The following is a 6,655-nucleotide window of genomic DNA, read 5'->3' as shown; positions in this document are numbered from 1 at the left end:
TGTAAGTGTGAAATCAGAAACGAGGAGTGCCAGATCAAAGGTGATAGGTGTGTGTAAACACGCTGCCTCCCCTGTGATGCAGCCAGGGTGCATCTCGGTAGCATCACTTCTTTTGTTCATCCCCCTTCATTTTTTTCAGTGTCTTTTGATGGGTGTTAAAAGCAGCCTGGCCTCAGAAGGCACACTGCACGTAGCTTTTATAGGTGGCTATAAGTTATCTGCTGAAGGAGCCGTAATATGAATGTTTGTTGCCTGCAAATGCTGTTTTTCTCATCTTGAGGCTGGTGCAACATCACGGTGTTTTGATTGACTAGGGAAAGCTCAGCCTCGGGTAAAGAGCAGCTGTGACTCCTTGCAGGGGCAGCATCTGGCCCTGACACCGCTGCCCTGGGTAGGGAAGGGGGCACACAGAGCCCTACCCATCACCTCCCCCTCGGGGCTGAGCCCTGTGGCCAGCTCTGCAGGGATGCTCATGTGCGCCGGCACCCCAAGCCGCATGGGGACACCGGGTCAGGAACTGCAGTGGACACCCTGGATGGAGAGATCTGTAGCTCCCTTGGGTTATTTCCAGAAGAAAATAATCCAATTTTCCTGCTGGGGCAAGGCCAGAGTCTGCATTAGTTTTGAGCATTTGTTTTCAAGCTGGGAAATGGGGGGAAGCACCCTGCTGTGTGAGGCGGTGACATAGACCCCAGAGCAGGGGATGCTTAGGCAACACTGTATTTTATCATGACATCTAAGAGCCATACACGAAACTCAGCTCATGCTCTGCAAGCAGTAGAGCAGCCAGTCCCTGCACTGCAGAGAGGATAAGGGGCCCTTCCATGCTGTTTTCCCAGCTTTTAATGAAAGCTGGGATGCTACAGGAGACTGGGATGGTGCTGTGTCTGTACTCAAGGTGCTGGTTAGGCAACTCCCCCAGGCTCCCCAGCCTGAGGGCAGGGACCCATCACAGAAGGAAAAACAAAATCGTATTTGTGTCAAAAACAAGAGCTGAATCTGCTCTGCGGATTTCCCAAGTGAGATCTCTGTCAGTGTTTAAAAAGGATAAATGAGATGACCTGGGTAATTACAGGCCTGCCAGCTCCACTTCGATCCTGGGCAAACTGATGGAGTGGCTGACGTGGGGATTGATTAATGAAGAATTAAAAGAGAATAACATCAGTAAATGAAAGTAAAGGCCTTAATGTCTATCAACAGGTTAAAGGCAGTAGATTTTGCAGAAGCAGCATTTTGTGGCAGAGGTGGCTGGTTTGGAGGGAGAGGGGTTGTGCGAGCTATTTTCCTTGGAAGGCAGAGTGCGAAACCAGAGCGTGACTGGCTGAGCAGGGCACAGGGGTTTGTGCCACCCAGCTGGGTGGCATCGCGAGGTGCCAGGCCCCTGCACCGTGCCAGCTGCGCTCCCTTAGGCAGCGGGTGGGCTTTGGGTGGGCAGCATTGCGGGTACCCAGGTGGCCTGGGGCTGATACCCATGTCCCCATAGTTAAACCCACAACCCAACTACCCACTAAGTGCCTGTTCTCTCCATCCCACCCCAGCTTTGAGCGCAGCACACTGCGCCCCTCTGCAACACGCGAAGCATCGAGCACCATCCAGCATCCCAACAGAGCCGTCCTCCTGGCCATGCAAGGACCGAGCACAGAGCTGCTATGAGGTGACCAGGGAACAGAAACCACCGGGAAGGTGTGTTTCTGCCCCGCTCATCCCAGCGCTGCATATCCCTTCCATGTCCTTTGGGCCTCCTCGCAGCATCCCAGCTGGGCGGGGGGTGTCAGCATCCATGCAGGATCCGTCCCCACGCTGGCTGCAGTGCTTGCCTCTTTTTCCAGTTGCCATAGGAACAGACGAAGGCCTCTAAAGCATCGCGGTGGGGTGCGCGTCTAGGTCATGCTGTGGAGCAGGCAACCATTTTATAGTGATAATAAATTCAGGGAATTGGGAATTTGGCCGAAGTAGCACGCAAGAAAAGGACTTAAAAAGGCAGAATGGAGATAAATGAACAAAACTAATTTTATGACAAATGACCATACGTTGTGCTAGACCTAACTGAAATCCTTCTCTGCAGTTCAGGCGAAAGGGTTTGGGAACACAGATTGTAAGGAATAATTTGCCCCTGAAGCATGAAGACAGAAAGGCAAAGGCAGCACCCGATAGCATTTAGGGACTATTGGATTTCAAAAACCTTCATTATCTTCAGTCCCTGTGATGTCTAGATGTGAATTATTGCTGCCCAAAGATTTCCCATCCCTCTATTTGCATGGCAGGAACCAGAGAGACACCAAATCATCGGAGATGAGAGCTGGCCAAGCAGAGACAAGCCTTTGAAGGTCATTGCAAATCTGCTGGAAATGTCTGTACAGCGGGAAGGAGGCGGACGGCTTGGTGGAGCTCTGCAGATCCACGCTGACATGGAGAGCCTGAAGGTCTGACAAAGCAGTGCAAGGCTGGGGGTCCGGGAGCTGCTTCTGCGTCAACTGGTGTTGGCAGAAGGTTGATTTTTGGAACCGTCACCCATGTATTCATGCTTGGCTGATCCTCTCCTGCATCATGGTGTGGAGATGCTCTCCTGCTCGAGCAGCTGAAGACACCAACCCGAGATGCTACTTGGGTGTTTCTCACCACACAGCAAACTCCCTTCGTTTGCTGCCAGGCTTACGCACTGGGCAGTGACTTTCTTGCTCATTTTCCTGTCTGGTGAAGCAAAACCAAACTCTTTGCCAAAATGTTCTTTGCTAACAGAGACTGTCCCAGGGGAGTCCATCGGTATTAACACCAGCTTTAACACATCGAGTTGGTTGCTACAGCAAGAATTTGGCAGCAGGAAAACCTGTGGGCAGTAGGTGTGATTAGATGGTGGCAGGTCACCGACTGGAGCTGGCACCCATTGCAACATGTCCTCACGTGACCGAATGGGTTTGGGCAGGCTGAAAAATGGGTGAAATTAGGCATATTAGGCAATCCTTGTGTGTTCCCAGCCCTCAGAGCCCTGACAAAGGAGGCAGGGCTGTGGGTCAATGCAGATCCCGTTTGTCCCAGCCCAGCATGGCTGGCAGGGCATAGCAAGCTCAATGAAGCCCATGCAGGCATCCCCCTCCCCAAACCGTATCCCATCCTTTCCCTAATTGTGCTGAGATTTGAAACACTATTGATCTTGCCATGTCCTGTTGGCTTCAAGAAGCACAATTTCTCATGCTGATTTAATCACCTCATTATGTCAAACAAGTTAGAGTTATTTTGAGGATGGCTAATAGGTGCCAATTTATACCCCTTGGCAGCGTGAGGCCGTGCTTAGCCTTAGCACTTGTTTTTTGGCGAGACAAAGAAACCCTCGAGCTGGTGCTTTTTATGGTAGGCAAGGCTCACCTGGGACTTGGGACATCTGGTGCTGGTGCTTTGCAAATGCTTTCCTTGCCACGGCTTGCTTTCAGCTTGGTTTAACAAGGCGGTGGTAAGGAACTTGCAAATTACTGAGCTGGGATGTGGCCAAAACTCAAGTCAGGCAGGCACCAAAAATCGCGGTAGCTCAGTGCCTGCTGCCTGCTCCTCAGGCAGGGAGCTGGCTGGGGGTCTGCACCTTCCTGGGGCTGGGTCGTGCAAAGGTGCCTCCCACCTGCCCAGAGACCAATTCTCTGCTTGTGTGGTCCAGCAGAAGGAACGATGCTGTCCTGGTCCTTCTGTTGTCCCATCCCTGGCAAAAAGCAGCCCTGGCTACAGGGCACCTGCCTCTGTGCTGGCTTGAGGCATCTCCTCTATTTTCTGCAGGATGGGGGCAGGGGATGAAGGCCTGCAGTGTTTGATGAAGAGTATGAAGCTCAGATGCTCAGGTCTCATTTTGGAGGCACGGCAGGGGACCAATGGTGGAGACAGGATGGGCGCAGCTCGGTGTGGTCCCACCTGCAGGCCTGAATAGGGGCTTCAGACTGGCCGTGCCTTTGCTGCCTGCCTGCGCTCTGGCAGTCAGCGCAGCACCTGCAGGCACCCGGTGGCTCCCGTGGGGATGGGTGGCACCGTCCCTCTTGCAGTCCCGAAGCAGGGAGGGTCTGGCGTGGTGCAGCCTGGTCCTGCTCCTCCTGTTCCAGCCACGCACAGCAGATGCTCGTTGCCTGGAGCCAAACCGGGTGCCAGCATGTGGGTCCTCCTCCCAGAGGAGGTGGTGGCATTTTTAGTACATCTCTCTGCCAATGCCCTTTTTGCTCTCACTCCAAAAGCACCAACTGCTGGAGGGTTCAAGGTGGAGGTGGGAGCCGGGGGCCATGCTGGCCAGGCACCGGCAGGGCACTGCGCAGCCATCCTGGGCCAAGGCGAGAGGTGCCCGTTCCACAGATGGAGCAACTGATGCCAAGACACGAAGCGGGGCAACGTCTTGATAGGGCAGCAGAAGCTAAGCCAGCTTCCAAAGCAGACATGACCAGGGAGTCCTGGCCCTGGGGATGATGGCTGAGGATGGTAGATGTCCCTTTGAAGCCTCCCACCTCTTCCAAGTGGATGCTTGTAGAGGAATGAAGCTGGGTTAATTAGCATTGATAATATACAGCTGTGGGTTGGCCGATGTAGATAAGGTGCAGGTGTGACTGGTTAAGTGGTTGAGAGCCAGTGAAGAGAGAGTGGCTGAGGAAGAGAAGGTGAGAGAGGAAGAAGCAGAGAGAAGAGAGAGAGCATGCCCTGGGTGAGGAGAGACTAGGAGAAGGCAGCAGAGGGACTGGCATGAAGAGTATGCTGGTATGTGATGGTAAAAGACCCTGTTGCAGCCGGCTAGTTTGTGCTGCGACAGATGCTGCTAGCTATTCCCTACCAAGCAAAAACATTCCGCTTGTACCCAAGCCCGTTCCCTGGGATAGGAATGGGAATATTTGCTCTATTCCAGGTTTTTCTTTCTTCCAGAAAGCTTCTCCAGCTGCACAGAAAATCTGCCACTATTCTGAGGTCCCTTTCCTTCCCTGCCATCCCCAGAGGCTCCTCACTGAGCAGTGGAATAGAAAACGACAGATTATTGCTACACGTTGCTGAGCCTCTCTCTTTCACATGAAAGATGGTCTGGTTTGCTTGGGAGCGGGGGCGTGCTTTGGAAGCGAGTCAGAAGGAGAGATGCCAGGAAGGAGTTGGATTTTTTTCCAAGTACCTTCCCAGGATGTTGCCATAGCCAGTGGGAAGCTGCACCGCCACATCCTTTTGTGTCCTCTGGGCTGCCCTGGATCCTGCTAAAATCCAAAATCACCTCCTCAGACATCTCCCCATCCACTCCAAAAAGACTATGCTTCCTCCAGAGCAGCATGAAGGACCACGGGAGCCTAGCATGGAGGGACGTGAAGTCCTTGCTGCTCCGCCGTGGTGGGAAACCCGTGGCTACGTGCAGGGCATGTCCTGGCATGGGTGCTTTCGTGGGGCTTTGCAAACACGGCACTTCCCCGGGCTCCCCGCAGCACCCAACAGCGATGGCAGCAGCAAGGTGGTTCCCATCTCCCATCAAGGTGGGATGTGTTAGCAGATGGGATGCTGCTGTGGGGCTGGCAAGCATCTGCCGCCCCTTGTAATCCCATCCAGCTTGTAGGATGCCTACCTGTGAGGATCCCGGTTAATGCTTTCCTATAAAACTTGCATATAAAGCTTGAGAAGGGATGAATTTGGTGGCTGCCGGGTTCTGAGACCCCATCTCCCTGCTCCATGACTATGGGTCATGTTTCCTGAACATCATGGGATGTGCATCAAAATGGAGCATCAGCCATCACACCCCTTCTTTTCTAATACCTCTGACTCTCCCCAGATCACTGTCTTCTTTCCTTGACTCGTGCAGTCAGGAACAACTGTGGAACAAGCATCCATCCAAGTGTGCAGCATTGGATGGAGCCAGGGCTGGGAAGGATTTAATGACCCTGAGCAGCTCTTGGCACTCGTAATTTATATTTTTTAATCCATGAGAGCTCAGCACAAGCCTGAGGGCTGCAGGGGGTAAGACCCAGCAGATCCCCTGCCACTGTCCTACCACGTCCCCTGGCATGCCAGGGCTGCCCCACACCCTTCCTCTGCCCTTCACAGGGTGCAGGACACTTTAAAGATGAAGACTTCAGAGGCTATTCATTCCAGCCACCTATTTCAATCATGATTTAAATTAGCACAGCAGAAAGCTTGGTTTAAATGATTGGCTTTGAACTTGTTTCACATTTGTACATTTTAAGTATTTTCTTAACTCGATTCTTCTTAGTTGGTAACCACTAATCTACAGGTTTGCTTCTTTTACAACTCCTTTTTTTGCTAAACAGAAGAAAACACTTCAAGTATGTGAGGTTACTTAAGCAATTATGTAGCTTAATGTACATTTATGGCAATTCTTCCTGTTTACTTTTTATTATGTTATAATATAGGGAATGATGCGTTTCTCTTTTATGAGATGATTATTAATTTTGGACTCACAACATGTGCCATGGTCTATTCAGATGGAAATTGGTTTTCAATTTAAGATGCCCAATAAACAGCATCAAAAATGGTTTTTATTAGTTAAATAAAACCATTTAAAATGTGCTAGCTACAGATGAAAAAATAAGCTTATCTGAGCATGCATTTAAAACTGATTTTCTAAACAAGATAAGTACTATCTGCAATGAGGGAGCTGAGCACTTTGTTCCTGATTTTCATATTCTTTATGGTTTTAAAATTAATA

The sequence above is a fragment of the Falco biarmicus genome, chromosome 1, assembly GCF_023638135.1.
Source record: "Falco biarmicus isolate bFalBia1 chromosome 1, bFalBia1.pri, whole genome shotgun sequence".
Taxonomy (NCBI): domain Eukaryota; kingdom Metazoa; phylum Chordata; class Aves; order Falconiformes; family Falconidae; genus Falco; species Falco biarmicus.
This window is presented reverse-complemented; position numbering follows the sequence as displayed.